Source organism: Monodelphis domestica, chromosome 2, assembly GCF_027887165.1.
Source record: "Monodelphis domestica isolate mMonDom1 chromosome 2, mMonDom1.pri, whole genome shotgun sequence".
Lineage (NCBI taxonomy): Eukaryota > Metazoa > Chordata > Mammalia > Didelphimorphia > Didelphidae > Monodelphis > Monodelphis domestica.
The window spans coordinates 330,250,552-330,271,302 of record NC_077228.1 but is presented as its reverse complement, the minus strand read 5'-3'; the positions used below and the strand labels follow the sequence as shown (position 1 = coordinate 330,271,302).

General features: G+C 36.8%; 1 protein-coding gene across 2 annotated transcripts in view; it reads right to left on the bottom strand.

The window, feature by feature from the left end:
- MEI4 (meiotic double-stranded break formation protein 4) overlaps positions 1-20,751 on the bottom strand; it is a 343,130-nt gene that overhangs the window by 213,942 nt on the left and 108,437 nt on the right. The gene's annotated exons all lie outside the window — the stretch shown is intronic.

Here is a 20,751-nt window from a genome sequence, read left to right as displayed (position 1 = left end):
TCCTTCTTTATATTCAAGTCATTCACCCATTCTGAGTTTATTTTGGTGTAGGGTATGAGATGTTAATCTAAACCTAATCTCTCCCATATTTTTTTCCAATTTTCCCAGTAGTTTTTGTCAAATACTGGATTTTTGTCCCCAAAACTGGGATCTTTGGTTTATCATAGACTGTCTTGCTGCAGTCACTTATGCCAAGTCTATTCCACTGATCCTCCCTCCTCTCTTAGCCAATACCATATTGTTTTAATGACCGCTGCTTTATAGTACATTTGGAGATCTAGTACTCCTAGGCCACCTTCCTTCACATTTATTATTTCATTTTTTTCCCCCAGATGTTCTTGATCTTTTGTTCTTCCAAATGAATTTTGTTATGGTTTTTTCTAATTTAGTAAAAAAGTTATTTGGTAGTGCAATGGGTATGGCACTAAATAAGTAAATTAATTTGGGTAGGATTGTCATTTTTATTATGGTAGCTTGGCCTATCCATGAGCAATTAATGCTTTTCAATTGTTTATATCTAGTTTTAATTGTGTGGAGAGTGTTTTGTAGGTGTGTTCATATAGTTCCTGTGTTTGTCTCAGCAGATAGATTCCTAAATATTTTGTAGTGTCAAGGGTTATTTTAAATGGAATTTCTCTTTCTAATTCTTGCTGCTGAGATGTATTGGAAATATATAGAAATGCTGATGACTTATGCGGGTTTATTTAGTATCCTGCAACTTTGCTAAAGTTGTTGATTATTCCTACTAACTTTTAGTTGATTCTTGTGACAAGGAAATCACTTTAAAAGACTGATATATATTAATTTAAGGTCGCCAAGGAATTCAGCTATGTAATTCCTAAATGAAAACTCAATTCAGCAGTCAACCTTTTATGGAGTTTAATTACAAACAGGAGGAAGAAAGGTATTAGAGATAGAGAGAGGGAGAGAGAGAGAAAGGGGAGAGAAGGGAATAGGGCTTAAATACCTCTTCTGTTTAGGCTGGGCCAAAAGGCCCAAGCCCTTAGATAGCTGAGGCAAAGAAAAGAGATCAGTCCCTATCACTCACGTGACCAAATGGAGAAACAGTCTCAGGGGCCTCCACCTCCAGCTTCCTTCAGAGCAAACTTCTCAAAGCACCACCTCTCAGAGCAAAAACCTCTCCAACCAACTACCCCTCAAGTCCTCAGACCCCTCTATCTTTAAGGAAACCAAGTTCCCTCCCCTCAGTTCTCACATCTACCAATCACTGTCCATGTCTTCCCTGTGCCAATGGTGGCTCTAGCTTAACCCACAACCGCCCAGAGGTCTGTGGCTTTGCACATGTCTGTTGAAGGTCATATTCTCAAATAATTAAATCTTCATCCTTTACTGCAGCCCTTCCTAAATCCTGTTAGGACTGAGTGGGGTGGAAATTGTATTTTCCAAGACCTGGTTCTGTCATTCCAAGTATCTCTATTGTATCAATTCTAAAATCAATCATGACTCAAAGAAATTCCTGTTCTATGCTTAAGCATAGGTCAAAGCCCTTTCCGTTGTTCAGCAAAAGGTTTCTGTCCTAAAGTAATCTTAAGAAGGGAGGTGGAGGAACCTCCCATGCCAATGGGGTTCACATTCCAATAGAGTTCCCACTATCAATAGGAAATTTTTCAAGTATGAAATTTCCCAATGGTGAAATTTCCAACATTTATAAGTCTAAGAAATTTTAAGGTTTATAATCCCCCCTGATGATCATTGGGAGACTAGTCTCCCCATTGATCATTTAACATAATCATTTTGTAGTTCTAAATTCACTTCTAACTAAAGATATACACAATATTCAATTTTCTAAGAGAAATTAGAATAGTGAGAGAGGAAATAGAAAAGAAAAGAAAGCAAAACCAATGTTTTGCTAGGCTCATTGACAGAAAGCCAAATCAGGGGCAGTCCCTTTTGGCATAAATGTGTACAGTTACAATAAATGTTCAATCAAAAGTTCAGTCCAATCAATCACATCCAAAGTTCATTCTTGATCTTCTTGATGAAGTGTAGGTTTTCGGCATCTTTCTGCAACAGTTCATTCTCTGGATATAAAAGTTTCAAGCTTCTTTCTTGAAGATCTTTTCTCAAACAGAATCAAAATCTTTGAATTTTTTTATAAAAGTAAAATCTTAAACAAAATTCTTGGATTTTTATAAAAATACAATATCAAACAAAAAAAATTCAAAAATAAAAAAAAAATTCTTAGATTTTAAATTAAAATACAAACCCCCCTGAAGTAAGTATTTAAAAAAATATAAAGTTTAGCTCAGAATGCAATGTTCAGTTATGGGGGTGTATGTGTCAATTATCAAAAGAATAGAAAAATAATCAAAAACATAAGAAAAATTCAAAATAGGCCTTGTATAGGTCCAGTTTAAAGTAATTTCTATCCCACAAGTATGTAGGACAGAATGCAGTAATATTTCACTTAGCCATTTGTAGCCAAGACTACAGGAAGTTGCCATAATATAAGAAGAAAAGAATTAGAATTCTATTTTGATGGGGAAATGTCATTCCCTCATATGATTTTTTTTCCTCAGGGATATAGGGAGCCTGCATGATAGTCAAGCTTTGTACTTGTTTGAGTACTTCGAAAAGAGTGTAGATACAAGGAAGTCCTACGACTTAAACATAGGTTAAGCATCGCAACCTCCAGTCTCACTTTAATATTTCTTGTGTGCTCTATTGGCACTATTCAGGTTTAGACTGTGCTCCTTGTTTTTATCCCTTTTCCTGGAATCAGACACAAACATTAATCACAGTCCTATAATATTTTATCAATAAATGGCAGGTTCCCATAGTTTAAAGCTTTTAGGCGTATATTGATATTATAGCAAGAGTATATATATTAACTTGTATTACTGCAGGGAAAAAATAATATTAATATTAATTATGTGTACCTTCAGTACAAAAAATGAGAAAAAAATCAAATATTCTGATCAAAAAAGAAAAGAAATAAGAAAAATAAGAAAAAAATCAGTAATTCAATATATTCTTGAAAAAACAGCATCCATTTGTCTATGGATTATTATCTCCAATTCATATGATAAGATAGAGTCACAATTCATATGATAGGATAGAGTCAATCAGTCTCAGCAGAAGATGCTTTCTTCATATGTGAGCAGTGAATCCAAGAGTCTCTTTCTCCAATCTTTATAGATGTTGGAGTAGTTAATAATATTTGGAATGGTCCTTCCCATGAAGGTTCAGTTGCTCCAGTTTGCTTGAAATTCTTGATATAAACTTTATCTCCTGGGTTCAGGTCATGCAGAGAAAAGTCTAATGGTCAGGCTTGTACTGCAGCTCCAGATTCATGAAGTTCACGTAGTTTGTGCTGTAACTCCTGTATATAGGAAGCAATAGTAATATCTCCCCCTAATAGCGATGTATAAGCCGGGGAGAAAAGCTTAGCCTGTATAGGCGGATGTCCAAAAAGCATGTCAAATGGTGAAATATGTAAGTCTCCTCTAGGCCTGCTTCTAAGATAAAATAGGGCCAGAGGGAGAATTTCAGGCCATTTTAAATGGGTCTCAGTGCATAATTTGCCAATCATAGTCTTAAGATCTTTATTCATCCTCTCCACTTGGCCTGAGCTCTGGGGGTGATATGGAACATGGAATTTTGGAGTTATCCCCAAGCAAGAATATATTTGGTTTAAGATAGAATCGGTAAAATGACTCCCTCTATCTGAGTCAATACGTGCTGGCAGGCCAAAACGAGGAATAATTTCTTTTAAAACTATCTTAGCAACAAAATCTGCTGTGGCTCGGGTCGTAGGAAATGCTTCCGGCCATCTGGTTAGTTGATCTACAATTACTAGACAAAATTTATAACATCCAGCCTTTGGCATTGTTATGAAATCTATCTGTAGATGTTCAAAAGGTGTGTAAGCCAGAGGACGTCCCCCAAAGGCTTTTCCATGATATGCATGTTGGTTATATGCCTGGCAAATGGAGCAGGCTGAACATACTTTAGAGGCTATAGTAGTTATACCAGGGGCCATCCATACTCTCTTGACAGAGTACACGATGCCCTGGGTGCCAAAATGACCATTTTTATGAATAGATTGGCAAATTTGATTATAGAATCTTCTAGGGAGCAGGGGTTTTCCTTCAGGTGACACCCATACTCCATTAATTTGTTTTGCTTTAAATTTTTGTTTCCATTTTTCCACTTCCTTTTCATTATAGGAGAGTGATAAATTTAAATTATCAGTGGTTGTTAATGTTAAAATTAATCCAGGTCCTTCTATGGCTGCTAGTTTTGCAGCGGCATCTGCTCGGTCATTTCCTCTAGAGACAGGGTCAGAGCCACCTGTCTGGGCAGAGCAATGAACTACAGCTAGGGCTTTAGGCAGTTTGAGAGCAGAAAGAACTTCATTAATAATTTCAGCATTAGCTATGGACTTTCCAGCTGAGGTTAAAAATCCTCTCTGGAGCCTTAGCATCCCGACTGAGTGACAAATGCCAAAAGCATATCTAGAATCTGTATAAATTGTTGCCTTTTTATCCTTGGCAATTATACAAGCTTGTTTTAGAGCTATGAGATCTGCAACTTGAGCGCTAATGTTAGAAGGTAGTGAAGCTGACCATTCAGTGGCAAATTCTGAGACTACGGCAGCTCCAGTGTAACGTATGCCATCCCTCATAAAAGAGGAACCATCGGTAAATAAAATCAGATCTGCATTGTCTAAGGGAGTGTCCAAGAGATTATCTCGAGGCTTTTCTGCCATGGACACTAATGTTTCACAGTTATGTAATGGTTCTCCTGAAGTGGGTAAATCTGGAAGCAAGGTGGCAGGGTTAAGAGTTGAACAGCTTTTCAAGGTAATATTTTCAGTATTTAATAAGGTTATTTCATACCTTGTAATTCTCTGATCCGAGAATGCCTGTGTTCTATGTTTTATCAATAATGCTTCTATCTCATATGGGCACATTATTGTTAATGGACATCCCAATACTAAATCAACGGTTTTTGTTACTAGTAAGGCTGTAGCAGCTACTCCTCTAAGGCATGGTGGTGCTCCTGCTGCTACTGGGTCTAGTTGGGCAGAATAATAAGCAATTGGGCGCTGAGAAGGTCCCAAAGTCTGAGTTAACACACCAGAGGCTACTCCTCTTCGCTCATGCACATATAAAGTAAATGGCTTGTTGTAATCTGGGATGCCTAGAGCAGGGGCAGACATGATAGCCTTTTTTAGATCTAATAGAGCTGACAAGTGTTCAGGCTCTAATTTGAGGGGTTCAGGAACCGAATCCTTTGTTAATGCTATAAGGGGTTTAGTGATTTCCCCATAGCAAGGAATCCATTGTCTACAAAACCCTGTTGCTCCTAAAATTGCTCTCAGCTGTTTCTTAGTGGTAGGAACACTCAATTTTTGAATATTCTCAATTCGTTTTGGAGAAATATAACGAGCACCCGCAGTCAAAATGAATCCCAAATATTCTACTTTTTGGAGACACCATTGAACTTTATCCTTAGAGATTTTATGTCCTCTTTTGTGCAATTCCAAAAGAAGGTGTTTGCTATCTTCTTGACATGTTTTTGCATCTGTTGAAGCCAAGAGTTGATCATCTACATATTTGATTAATTTGATATTTTTAAATGTTATATTGTCTGTGTCTTGGCTCAAAATTTGCTCAAATAAGCTCGGACTTTCGACATAACCCCATGGCAGCCGACACCAGGTATATTGTGAGCCCTTCCAGGTGAAAGCAAAAATATGCCTGGAGTTCTCATGTATTGGTAAGGAAAAGAAAGCTGAACACAAGTCTACTACTGTAAAGTATGTAGCTGTGCTAGGAATAGATGAAATAATAGTATGTATGTTAGAAACTACGGAGTGTCTCTTTATAACGTGATTATTCACTGCCCTTAGATCCTGTACGAATCTATAGAGGTGCTTGCCATCGGGCCCTCTTTTTGGTTTTTTAATTGGCAGGATGGGCATGTTGTATTCAGATTTGCAAGGGATTATTATTCCCTGTTCTATTAATGAGTTAATAACTGGTGTAATACCCTCAATTGCCTCCTTTGAGAAGTGATACTGAGGGAAAGAAGGAGGTGGGCTAGATTTAGTTTTTATGTGCACAGGAACAGCAGATTTAAGTAAGCCTACATCAGAAGAAGATGTGGCCCAAAGAGACTCCTGTATATCTTTAGGTATTTCAAAAGTGGAAGGCTCTTTTGCCTCCTGGTTTTCCGAGAGAAGTACAGGGAGTAAATTTAAAGATTCCTCTGGTACTTCTAATGATAATGAGCCATCTGGGGAGCAGGTTATTGTAGCTCTGAGTTTGCATAGAAGGTCCCTCCCCAGCAAATTTAAAGGGGAGTCAGGCATCAAAAGGAAGGAGTGTTGTACCTCTAGGGGTCCTACAGACACCATTCTAGGAGGAAGTCTATTAACTCTTTGGGTTATTCCTGATACTCCTATTACATTCTCTGAGCCAACAGAATAACATTATAAATCAGGTGTTCTCTTTAATACAGACCAGAAAGCTCCGGTGTCTAATAGACAATCATAATAGGTGTTACCCACTTTTAAGGTAACATGGGGATCATTAGTATGGGGGGGCAGTGGATAGGGACAACTGGTAGTAGGACATCAGGGTCCGGGAAATCAAAGGTTGTATCCTCTGATTCCTGTGCCCCATCCCCCCCCACCCCCCCGCCGGACACCATCATTGTGTTTGGGATATTCCTTGGGCATCCCCCTGAAGGGCACCTCTCTGAGGGTCATTAGTACCTCGAGTATTTTTTGGACGAGCGCCATTTCTCATATATTGTTGTTGTTCATTATCATTATAATTTTCTTCAATTGGAGCATTGTCATTATTTTCCCAATTCCTATTTTTATAATTCTGGTTTCTAAAGTTCTTATTTCTATATTCATTATAGTTATTTCCATAGTCATTATTATAATTTCTAGAATTCTGGTTTCTATAACCATTAACATCATTTCTATAGTTATTATTTCTAAAGCTATTATTAAACTGTGTATTCCTTCCAAACATCTTAAGAAAGGTTCTACATTCAATCATTTTGTGGCCCTTCTTCTCACAGAAGTAGCAAGTAATGGATTAATAATTGGATTTCTGGAGAGGGGCAATTGTCGTTGGTTCATTATCATGCCCACTTTCTAATTTAGTTATCCTATCTATTAAATATCTCATTTTTTTCTTCATTTCCTCCATGTCATCATTATTTTCTTCCTCCTTTTCTTTGTTTCCCTTTAAAACATATATAGCTGTTTTTTGTAATTCTTCAAGGTCCATATCTGACCATCTTGGGCATTGTGTTCTAAAATAATTCTTAATTGCTTTGCAAGAGTTATTTACAAAGATCCTTCTAACTTGTCTTAAACTACTCTCTTTAGTTAGATCCCAATCTAAGTATCTGTCCCCAAACTCGATAATTCTATCCATAAATCTGGAGGGTGTTTCTTATTCCTTTTGCTTAATTTTTTCCAGTTCCATCCACTTATCTGTACTGTCTGCACATTCCTTCATTGCCGTGAGGATGGCCTCTCTACAACGGTATAGTTGTAGATAATCCTCAGGATTGTTATAGTCCCATTTGGGATCCTGAGATGGCCAATGTGCTGCATTACACCCCCGGGTTTTGTTGACATGAGCAATTATTTTATTTTTTTCACGTTCATTTAAAAAAGCCTGTAGTAAGTTGTCAACGTCCTTGTAAGACGGATTATAGTGAAAAAATATGTCTCCCATCTTTTTTTGTTACTAGAAAAGGATCTTGTTCATATGTGGGGATATTTCATGTAAATTCATTTATTTCTTGGGGAGTAAACGGTATCCTATGTCTTAAAGTCACCACATGCCCATTCCATCCTATTTCAGGTACTTCTCTTAGAGGAAACAGGCCTCTAGTTGAATTTTGTACCTGTGGGTCAGTTTGACAAGGACAGGTTTCTCTAGGAAGACAAGATCTCCTCTGCGTTGGAATTTGGTTTTCTGTAGGAGAGGGAACATGAGAAACTGGGATTGCAGGGGAAGGGTTTGGGGGATTAAATTCAGTCAAGATTTGCACTGCACGAGAGAAGCAGTCTGTTAACTGGGCTCTAGGGAAGGTGTTTTCCATCTCTATTTCAGGGAAGGAAATTTCCTCATTCAAAGGTTCAGAAACAGGTCTGTTTCTGGTAGAGTGGGTGTTTGCCAATTGATCCTGTAAGAAACTTTTTAGATCTTCTAATTGGGCTTGCATTTTATCCTCAATTTTTCCTATTTTATCCTCAATATTTTTTATTTTAGCATCTCTAAATATAGTATTTAGGAGTACAAAAAATGACAGTACCTATTAATATAAAAATTTGGAGGTATCTTTCATTCCTCAATGCCCCTAATTCTTCAGCTGCCATATAATTGTCAAAGAATATAGTACTCATTTTTATATATTTTGTAATTTCACAAAACACGTGGGGAGCAGGGCAAAGCAACAAACTTTCCACAGGGTTATTTTTTTTTTCTAATCCAGGAAGTTGTTCCTTAAGGGAAAGGATATTTAGAAACAGCTCTTCCAGCCAGGACTTTAGGGTCCTGTTGCTGAGATTTAAAACAGCTGTTTTCTGCCTATCAGAGTCCCACAGCTGGGAAGTATCCGAGGTCCGATTTGAACCCAGGACCTTCTGTCTCTAGGCCTGGCTCTCAATCCGCTGAGCTACCCAGCTGTCCCTCAAGATTAAAGGGAAGAAAAAGAAAAACTGCTGATTCCAATTTAACTTAAGGAGAAAAGAGAAGAGAGAAAAAGTTTTTTATACTCACGTGTTCTAGCAGCTGTGTCTTTAAGCCAAGTTTTTTGTTAAAAGGGACTAAGTAGTGAGACGGCATAGTAAAAAGGCAAGGAATTTCAGAAGTGTATTGAGAGAATTCTTTAGACTCCCATGTGGTCAGCCACAATGTGACAAAGAAATCACTTCAAAAGACTGATATGTATTAATTTAAAGTCCCCAAGGAATTCAGCTATGTAATTCCTAAATGAAAACTCAATTCAGCAGTCAACCTTTTATGGAGTTTAATTACAAACAGGAAGAAGAAAGGTATTAGAGATAGAGAGAGGGAGAGAGAAAGAGAGAGAAAGAAAGGGGAGAGAAGGGAATAGGGCTTAAATACCCCTTCTGTTTAGGCTGGGCCAAAAGGCCCAAGCCCTTAGATAGCTGAGGCAAAGAAAAGAGATCAGTCCCTATCACTCACATGACCAAATGGAGAAACAGTCTCAGGGGCCTCCACCTCCAGCTTCCTTCAGAGCAAACTTCTCAAAGCACCACCTCTCAGAGCAAAAACCTCTCCAACCAACCACCCCTCAGTCCTCAGACCCCTCTATCTTTAAGGAAACCAAGTTCCCTCCCCTCAGTTCTCACATCTACCAATCACTGTCCATGACTTCCCTGTGCCAATGGTGGCTCTAGCTTAACCCACAACCGCCCATGTCTGTTGAAGGTCATATTCTCAAATAATTAAATCTTCATCCTTTACTGCAGCCCTTCCTAAATCCTGTTAGGACTGAGTGGGGTGGAAATTGTATTTTCCAAGACCTGGTTCTGTCATTCCAAGTATCTCTATTGTATCAATTCTAAAATCAATCATGACTCAAAGAAATTCCTGTTCTATGCTTAAGCATAGGTCAAAGCCCTTTCCGTTGTTCAGCAAAAGGTTTCTGTCCTAAAGTAATCTTAAGAAGGGAGGTGGAGGAACCTCCCATGCCAATGGGGTTCACATTCCAATAGAGTTCCCACTATCAAAAGGAAATTTTTCAAGTATGAAATTTCCCAATGGTGAAATTTCCAACATTTATAAGTCTAAGAAAATTTAAGGTTTACATTCTATAGAATTCTATAAGTAAATGATTAAATCCATTGCAAAGAGTGATAGCTTGGTCTCCTCATTGCCTATTTTACTACCTTCAATTTCTTTTTCTTCTCTAATTGTTTCTGCTAGTGTTTCTAGAAAAATGTTAAATAATAGAGGTGATAATGGGCATCCTTGTTTCACTCCTGATCTCCCTGGGAAGGCTTCTAGTTTATTTCCATTGCAGATGATGTTTGCTAATAGTTTTACATATATACTGTTTATTATTTTTAGGAAAGACCCTTCTAGTCCTATGCTTTCAAGTGTTTTCTGACCCTCTGCTTTTAAAAATAATCACTTCACATGTTGGAGGCAACTGATGTGTTTTCATATCGTCTTTTGGACTTCTGACTTATTGTTGAATTGATCAGAATCCTAATGCCTTTCCAAGTTGTTTTTCTCTACAATGTTATTATATCATTTGCCCTAATTTTGTTTACATTTCTCTGCTTCAATTGATGGAGATCTTGCTAATTTACTCAGAAACAGTGCATTTCTTTTTGGGGGGCACAATTTTACATTAAAATAATATGCCATGACTTCCAGTCAAGATGGAAGCTTAGAGAAAGCTAAAGTTCGGAGCTCCAGAAACCCTTCCTTACCGATCTCAAACGGAATGCTCCTAGGGCATCGAAATTCAAAACAAACAGCAGAATAGACCCCGGAAACACTCCTCATGGACCTGAATCAAAAAGTACGGCCCCCCAAGAGTCGGAGCTCAAGATCACTCGGATCTAAGGGGAAGAAGGCAAAGGGAAGGTCCCAGGACCCATCCCCCCCAAACCAGAGGGCTGAGTCTGAGGCAGCAACAGGAACCTCAGGGAAGGCAGGGGGGCCTCGGGAGCCGACTGTTCTGAGGGCCGCCCCCTGAAAACGACCTGAGCCAGTCTCAGGGGCACCCAGACATCAGGAAGGCAGAGAGAGAAGGGGGAGGGGGCTGTAGCCCCCTGACCTGAACCTTCCATCTGGGTCTCACTGAAGGTCTCTGCCTAAGTACTTACTCAGTATGAGGATAATCCTTATCACCAGCCCTCAGAGCTCCAGGAAGCCATGGCACCTCCCCCCTCAGAGTGCATAGTCCTCAGAAACAACAGTAACCCTCAGGGCTGGCAAAAGGGCCTCGGAGCTGAAGGCCAAATCCTGAAAACAACGTGACCCAGTCGAGGGGGCACCCAGACAGCAGGGAAACAGAGAGAGATAGGAGGAGCCTGTAGCCCCCTGACCAGATCCTTCCATCTGAGTCTCACTGAAGGTCCTTGCCTGAGGGCATATTCAGTCTGAGGTTAATCCTATCACCAGCCCTCAGAACCCCTCCCCCCACAGAGTGCTGGCTCTTCCCTTTGGCTGAGGCACAGAAACAAGGGCCAAGCCATAGAAGGGACAATCTGCCTAAGGCTAAAATCTCTAAAGGCCAGACAGAGATAGGACAAGCTAATCCTCCCCACTCAGATAGAGATGGCAAACTCCACAGAATCACAAAAAAACCAAAATTCCAAAAAAAAAAACAAGAAGAAGGGGGTGATTTTGGACAGATTCTATGGAGCCAAAATACAAAACACAGAGGAGATAGAAGAGGAAACACAAGCAAATGCTCCAAAACCTTGCAAAGGAAATGGAAACTCTCCACAAACCCATGAAGAATATGAATCAGAAATAATCAAAAAGTTGGAAGCCTTCTGGGAGGAAAAAAGGGAAATAATGCAAAAGAAATTCACGCATCTACAAAACCAGTTTGACGAAACTGAAAATGAAAATCAGGCTTTAAAGTAAGAATTAATAAGGCAAAGCCATAATACCAAGAAATTAGAAGAGAACACAAAATATCTCACTGACCAGGTGACAGATTTGAAAATAGAGGGAGAAGAGATAATTTAAGAATAATTGGACTTCCAGAAAAGCCAGAAATAAACACCAAACTCGACATTGTGATACAAGATATAATCAAAGAAAATTGCCCAGAGATTCTAGAACAAGGGAGCAATACAGCCACTGACAGAGCTCACAGAACACCCTCTACACTAAACCTCCAAAAGTCAACTCCCAGGAATGTAATTGCCAAATTCCAGAGCTCTCAAACCAAAGAAAAATTCCTACAAGAAGCCAAAAAAAGACAATTTAGATATAAAGGAATGCCAATCAGGGTCACACAAGACCTTGCAACTTCTACTCTGAATAATCGTAAGGCATGGAACATGATCTTCAGAAAGGCAAGAGAGCTGGGTCTTCAACCAAGAATCAGCTACCCAGCAAAACTGACTATATACTTCTAAGGGAAAGTATGGGAATTCAACAAAATAGAAGATTTCCAACTTTTTGCAAAGAAAAGACCAGAGCTCTGTGGAAAATTCGACACCAAAAAACAAAGATCATGGAATACCTGAAAAGGTAAATATGAAGGAAAGGGAAAAGGAGAAAAATGTTATCTTCTTCTTTTACTCAAACTCTCTTCTATAAGGACTACATTTCTATCAATCTATGTACACTATGTATATGTGGTGATAAGGTAATGTGTAAATAGGGGGTAAAGAAAGAACAAATAGAATAATCTTTCTCACACAAAGATTCACATGGGAATGGGAGGGGAAAGAAACTCCTATAAGAAAGAGAGGAAGAGAATTTTTACTTAAACCTTAATCTCAGGGAAATCAACTCTGAGAGGGAAAAACACCCAGATACACTGGGATCTTGAATTCTATCTTACCCAACAAGGGTAGGGAGAAGGGAAAACCAAGGGGGGGAGGGGGAGAGGGAAAACAAAAGGGGAGAGAAAGAGAGCGGGAGGGAACAAAAAGGGAGGGACTAAAAAAGGAAACATATCAAGGGAGGAGACAAGAGGGACTGATTTAAAGTAAATCACTGGACTAAAAGGTAGAGCTAAAGAAGAAAAGGTTACAATTAGGGAAGGATATCATAATGCCAGGGAATCCACAAATGACAGTCATAACTTTGAATGTGAATGGGATGAACTCACCCATAAAATGTAGACAAATAGCAGAATGGATTAGAATCCAAAACCCTACCATATGTTGTCTTCAAGGAACGCACATGAGGAGGGTTGATACCCACAAGGTCAGAATTAAAGGATGGAGTAAGACCTTCTGGGCCTCAACTGACAGAAAGAAGGCAGGAGTGGTAATCATGATATCTGATAAAGTCAAAGAAATAATAGACCTGATCAAAAGGGATAGGGAAGGTAATTATATTTTGTTAAAAGGGACTTTAGATAATGAGGAAATATCACTAATCAACATGTATGCACCAAATGGTATAGCACCCAAATTTCTAATGGAGAAACTAGGAGAATTGAAGGAAGAAATAGACAGTAAAACCATATTAGTGGGAGACTTAAACCAACCAATATCAAATTTAGATAAATTAAATAAATAAATAAATAAATAAATAAGAAAGAGTTAAAAGAAGTAAATGAAATCATAGAAAAATTAGAAGTAATAGACATATGGAGAAAAATAAATTGGGATAAAAAGGAATACACCTTCTTTTCAGCACCACATGGCACATTCACAAAGATTAACCATACATTAGGTCACAGTAATATGGCACACAAATGCAGAAAAGCAGAAATAATGAATGCAGCCTTTTCAGATCACAAGGCAATAAAAATAATGATTAGTAATGGTACATGGAAAACCAAATCAAAAACCAATTGGAAATTAAACAATATGATACCACAAAATCGTTTAGTTAGAGAAGAAATAATAGAAACAATTAACAATTTCATCGAGGAAAATGACAATGGCGAGACATCATTTCAAACCTTTTAGGAAGCAGCCATAGCGGTAATCAGAGGTAAATTCATATCCCTGAGTGCATATATCAACAAACTAGGGAGAGCAGAGATCAGTCAATTGGAAATGCAAATAAAAAACTCAAAAAAGATCAAATTAAAACCCCCCAGCAGAAAACCAAACTAGAAATCCTACAAATTAAGGGTGATATAACTATTGATTTAATAAAAAAGACAATAAGCTGGTACTTTGAAAAAACAAACAAAATAGACAAAGTACTCGTCAATCTAATTTAAAAAAGGAAGGAAGAAAAGCAAATTAACAGATCAAAGATGAAAAGGGGGACATCACCTCTGATGAAGAAGGAATTAAGGCAATCATTACAAATTACTTTGCCCAATTATATGGCAATAAATACACCAATTTAGGGGATATGGATTAATATATACAAAAATACAAACTGCCTAGACTAACAGAAGAAGAAATAGAATTCTTAAATAATCCCATATCAGAAAATGAAATCCAACAAGCCATCAAAGAACTTCCTAAGAAAAAATCCCCAGGGCCTGATGGATTCACCAGTGAATTCTATCAAATATTCAGAGAACAGTTAATCCCAATACTATACAAACTATTTGGCATAATAAGCAAAGAGGGAATTCTACCAATCTCCTTTTATGACACAAACATGGTACTGATTCCAAAACCAGGCAGGTCAAAAACAGAGAAAGAAAACTATAGACCAATCTCCCTAATGAATATAGATGCAAAAATCTTAAATAGGATACCAGCAAAAAAACTCCAGCAAGTGATCAGAAGGGTCATCCACCATGATCAAGTAGGATTTATACCAGGGAAGCAGGGCTGGTTCAATATTAGGAAAAGCATCCACATAATTGACCACATCAACAAGCAAACCAACAAGAACCACATGATTATCTCAATAGATGCAGAAAGAGCATTTGATAAAATACAACACCCATTCCTATTAAAAACACTAGAAAGCATAGGAATAGAAGGGTCATTCCTAAAAATAATACACAGTATATATCTAAAACCATCAGCTAATATTATCTGCAATGGGGATAAACTAGACCCATTTTCCAATAAGATCAGGAGTGAAACAAGGATGCCCATTATCACCTCTACTATTTGACATTGTACTAGAAACACTAGCAGTAGCAATTAGAGAAGAAAAAGAAATTGAAGGCATCAAAATAGGCAAGGAGGAGACCAAGTTATCACTCTTTGCAGATGACATGATGGTCTACTTAAAGAATCCTAGAGATTCAACCAAAAAGCTAATTGAAATAATCAACAACTTTAGCAAAGTTGCAGGATACAAAATAAACCCACATAAGTCATCAGCTTTTCTATATATCTCCAACACAGTTCAGCAGCAAAAACTAGAAAGAGAAATCTCATTCAAAATCACCTTAGACAAAATAAAATACCTAGGAATCTATCTGCTGAGACAAACACAGGAACTATATGAACAGAAATACAAAACACTCACCACACAACTAAAACTAGACTTGAGCAATTGGAAAAACATTAACTGCTCATGGATAGGAAGAGCCAATATAATAAAAATGACCATCCTACCCAAACTTATTTATCTATTTAGTGCCATACCCATGGAACTCCCAAAATATTTCTTTACTGATTTAGAAAAAACCAAGACAAAATTCATCTGGAAGAACAAAAGGTCAAGGATATCCAGGGAAATAATGGGAAAAAAAAGCACATATGATGGGGGCCTTGCAGTCCCAGACCTTAAACTATATTATAAAGCAGCAGTCATCAAAACAATTTGGTACTGGCTAAGAAACAAAAAGGAAGATCAGTGAAATAGACTGGGGGAAAGCGACCTCAGCAAGACAGTATACGATAAACCCAAAGATCCCAGCTTTTGGGACAAAAATCCACTATTCGATAAAAACTGCTGGGAAAACTGGAAGACAGTGTGGGAGAGACTAGGAATAGATCAACACCTCACACCCTACACCAAGATAAATTCAAAATGGATGAATGTCTTAAACATAAAGAAGGAAACCATAAGTAAATTGGGTAAGCACGCAATAGTATACATGTCAGACCTTTGGGAGGGCAAAGACTTTAAAACCAAGCAAGACATAGAAAGAATCACAAAATGTAAAATAATTTTGACTACATCAAATTAAAAAGCTTTAGTACAAACTAAACCAATGTAACTAAAATCAGAAGGAAAACAACAAATTGGGGGAAAATCCTCATAGAAACCTCTGACAAAGGTTTAATTACTCAAATTTATAAAGAGCTAAATCAATTGTACAAAAAATCAAGCCATTCTCCAATTGATAAATGGGCAAGGGACATGGATAGGCAATTCTCAGATAAAGAAATCAAAACTATTAATAAGCACATGAAGAAGTGTTCTAAATCTCTTATAATCGGAGAGATGCAAATCAAAACAACTCTGAGGTATCACCTCACACCTAGCAGATTGGCTAACATGATAGCAAAGGAAAAGTAATGAATGCTGGAGGGGATGTGGCAAAGTAGGGACATTAATTCATTGCTGGTGGAGTTGTGAACTGATCCAACCATTCTGGAGGGCAATTTGGAACTATGCCCAAAGGGCGACAAAAGAATATCTACCCTTTGATCCAGCCATAGCACTGCTGGGTCTGTACCCCAAAGAGATAATGGACAAAAAGACTTGTACAAAAATATTCATAGCTGCATTCTTTGTGGTGGCCAAAAACTGGAAAACGAGGGGATGCCCTTCAATTGGGGAATGGCTCAGCAAATTGTGGTATATGTTGGTGATGGAATACTATTGTGCTAAAAGGAATAATAAAGTAGAGGATTTCCATGGAGACTGGAACGACCTCCAGGAAGTGATGCAGAGAGAGAGGAGCAGACCCAGGAGAACATTGTACACAGAGACTAATACACTATGGTATAATCGAAAGTAATGGACTTCTCCATTAGTGGCGGTGTAATGTCCCTGAACAATCTGCAGGGATCCAGCAGAAAAAACACCATTCATAAGCAGAGGATAAACTGTGGGAGTAGAAACATCAAGGAAAAGCAACTGCCTGACTACAGCGGTTGAGGGGAAATGACAGAGGAGAGACTCTAAAGGAAACCCTAATGCAAATATTAACAACATAGCAATGGGTTTGAATAAAGAACACACGTAATACCTAGTGGAATCATGCATCGGCTACGGGGGTGGGGGGAGGAAAAGAAAATGATCTTTGACTTTACTATATAATACTTGGAAATGATCAAATAAAATATTATAAAATTAAAAAAATAATAATATGCCATATTTGGTTTAGGCATTCTCCAAGGACTCCTTGGTTTCCAAGTTTTTGCTACATTGTTATACTTTGTTGTAAAATATTTCTTTAAAAATGGATTTTTTGCGGGGCAGCTGTGTAGCTCAGTGGATTGAGAGCCAGGCCTAGAGATGGGAGGTCCTAGGTTCAAATCTGGCCTCAGACACTTCCCAGCTGTGTGACCCTGGGCAAGTCACTTGATCCCCATTGCCTACCCTTACCACTCTTCTGCCTTGTAGCAATACACAGTATTGACTCCAAGCAGGAAGGTAAGGGTTTAAAAAATAATAAATTAATTAATTAATTAATTAATTAATTTAATTAAATTAAATTAAAAAAATGGATTTTTAAAAAAATATTTCTTTGAAATGTTTGGAGTATAAACCTTACAGTGGTACAAGCTAGATATCAAAGGGTGATCACAATTTAATAACTTTAGGGACATAGTTTCAAATTGCTTTCAGGAATGATGGTATTCATAATTTAAAGATCACTAATAATGCATTCATCCATGTGCCTGTTTTGCCACAACATCTCCAACCTTTGTTAGTTTCCTCTTTTGTCACTTCTGTCAATTTTATAGATAAGTGGAAGAACTTCAAAGTCGCAAAAAAGATTATAAGTATTATTACTTAGTTTTTGCATATGAATACAAAGGTATTCCCCCTCCACACTTCACCAGAGATATTGGTTGAATCTGTTTCTTTTTTTGCAATATTTTAATTGTGTGATTTTGGTTAAGTCTCAATCTTCCTGTCAGTTTTGCCAAAGATAAAATAAAGATGGTAATACCTTTAGGATCCTTCAGCCTCTTAAGGTTTTTGTAATGTTCAAATGAGATAACATGTAAAACTCATTGTAAATTTTTATTATGATTTTTAAAATTTACAAATATATCCAGCTAGAAAAGTTACTACTACACAAGTTTAAGTTAGACAAATATTTTGAAAGTGGTTACACGACAGATTATTCAACTAAGTTAATAATAGAAAATGCTTCCAACAAAGAGATGGAAGCATGAGACAGGGCAAAAAGTCTTTGAATTCATTTTTCCCCCAACACAACTGATGATCTGGTACTGGTTAAGAAATAGAATGATGGATCAATAGAATAGATGAGATACATAATATCCCAGGGAAAATGACCTTAGCAGTTTAGTGTGTGATAAACCCATGGATTCCAGCTTTTGGTATAAAAACTCACTAGCTAACAAAAACTGTTGGTAAAACTGGAAAAGAGTATGGCAGGAACCCGGCATAGTCCAACACCTCACACCCTATATACCAAGATAAGGTCAAAATGGGTATGAGATTTAGACAAAGAATGATTAGGGGAGTATAGAATATTTTATCTGTAAGATCAATGGAGATAAGAAGAATCTTTGACCAAACTAGAGATAGAAAACATTATGAGATGTAAAATGAATAGTTTTACTTATATTAAAATAAAAAAGGCTTGTATAAATAAAATCAATGTAACTAAGATCAGAAGGGAAATACAAACTAGGAAAAAAAGTTTTATGGAAAAGATTTTTAATGAAGATCTCATTTCTCAACTTTATAGAGAACTAAGTCAAATTTATAATCATATAAGCTATTTCTCAATTAAAAGAGATTAAAAGTTATGAACAAGCAATTTTCAGATAAGGAAATCAAAGCTAGCAATCATCATATGAAAAATGGTCCATATCATTTTTGATTAGATAAATGTAAATTAAAACAACTGAGGTACCACCCCAAACCTATCAGATTATATGATAGTAAAGGAAAATGATAAAAGCTGCAGAGGATGTGGTGAAACTGGAACACTTATGCATTGTTTCTGCAGTTGTGAACTGATCCAACTATTCTGGATGACAATGTAGAACTATGCTCAAAGGGCTATAAAGCTGTACATATCTTTTGATCCTGTAACAATACCAGTACTGATCTGTATTCCAAAGAGATAAAAATAAATGAGGAAAAGATCTATTTGTACCAAAAAAATCTGCGTGTGTACACACACACACACATATATACACCACACAAATATCAGCTCTTCTTGTGGTTGCAAAAAATTGGGAAATGAAGGATTATCCATAGATTGGGGAATAATTGAACAAATTGTGGTATATGATGGTGATGGAATACTATTGTGCTATTAGAAATGATGGGCCCAATGATTTTTCAGAAAAAAAAGTTGCAAAGACCTGTATGAATTAATGCAGAGTGAAATAAGCAGAAGCAAGAGGACACTGTTTACAGAAACAGCAATATTTTATGATGATCAACTGTGAAAGAATTACTCTTAACAAAACAATAATCCAGGGGAGTTGTGAAGGCCTTGTGATTTTTCACTTTAGTTTGTTTTTATTTCAAGTTTTGGTTATATATTAGCATATTCTTAAAACAATGATCAATATGGAAATAAGTTGTGCATAATAATCCATGTATAACCCATATTAAATTGGTTACCATCTCTGGTATTGGTAGTGAAGGAGACAATTTTTGAACCTTATAATTTTGGAAAACATTTGTTGAAAAATTATCATGTGAAATTTGGAAAATAAAATATAAATAAATATATAAATAAAACAGCTCATGAATTCTTGCAAAACTTCCTTTAGATCTACTGAGCAGAGTTTCTATTACATCTCAATAGAAGCAGAAAAAGTCTTTGATGGGTCTTTCCTAAAAAATTAACAGTATATATATATTTAAAACCAACAAGTATCATCTGCAATGGGGATAAGTTCAAAGCCTTCCCAATGAGATCAGCAGTGAAGCAAAGATGCCCATTATCACCTCTATTATTTAACATTGTACTAGAAATGCTAAAGGTAGCAATTAGAGAAGAAAAAGAAATTGAAGGGATTAAAGTAGGCAATGAGGAGACTAAACTATCACTCTTTGCAGATGATATGATGTTCAATTTAAAGAATCCTAAAGAATCAACTAAAAAGCTAGTGGAAATAATCAACAACATTAGCAAAGTTGCAGGATACAAAATAAACCTACACGAATCATCAGTATTTCTATATATTTCCAACACAACTCAGCAGTAGGAGTTAGAAAGATAAAATCCATTTAAAATCATCCTAGACGATATGAAATATTTAGAAATCTATTTGCCAAGACAAACACAGGATTTATATGAACACAACTACAAAACACCATTCAAAACAATTAAAAGTAGACCTAAATAATTGGAAAACATTAATTGCTCATGGGAAGGAAGAGCTAATATAATAAAAATGACAATCCTACCCAAATGAATTTATTTATTCAGTTCCATACCTATCAAACTAGCAAGAAATTTTTATATTGAATTAAAAAATTGTAACAAAGTTCATTTGGAAGAACAAAACATCAAGAATATCAAGGGAACTAATGAAAAAAATGTGAAGGATGGGGGCCAATAGTACCAGATCTCAAAATATACTATAAAGCAGTGATTATCAAAACAGTATGGTAGTGGCTAAGAGACAGAAGGGAGGATCAATGGAAAGGCTTGGGGTAGATATTCTCTGCAAGATATTGTACAATAAACCCAAAGACACAAGCTTTTGGGACAAAAACCCACTATTTGATAAAAACTGCTGGGAAAATTGGAAAACAGTATGGTAGATATTAGGTTTAGATCAAAATCTCATACCCTATATACTAAGATAAATTGAGAATGGGTAAATTACTTAAATATAAAGAAAGAAACTATAAGTAAATTAGGTGAACATAGAATAGTACACCTGTCAGATCTATGGGAAAGGAAAGAATGTCAAATCAAGCAAGAGATAGAGAGAATATTACAAAATGTAAAATGAATAATTTTGATTAT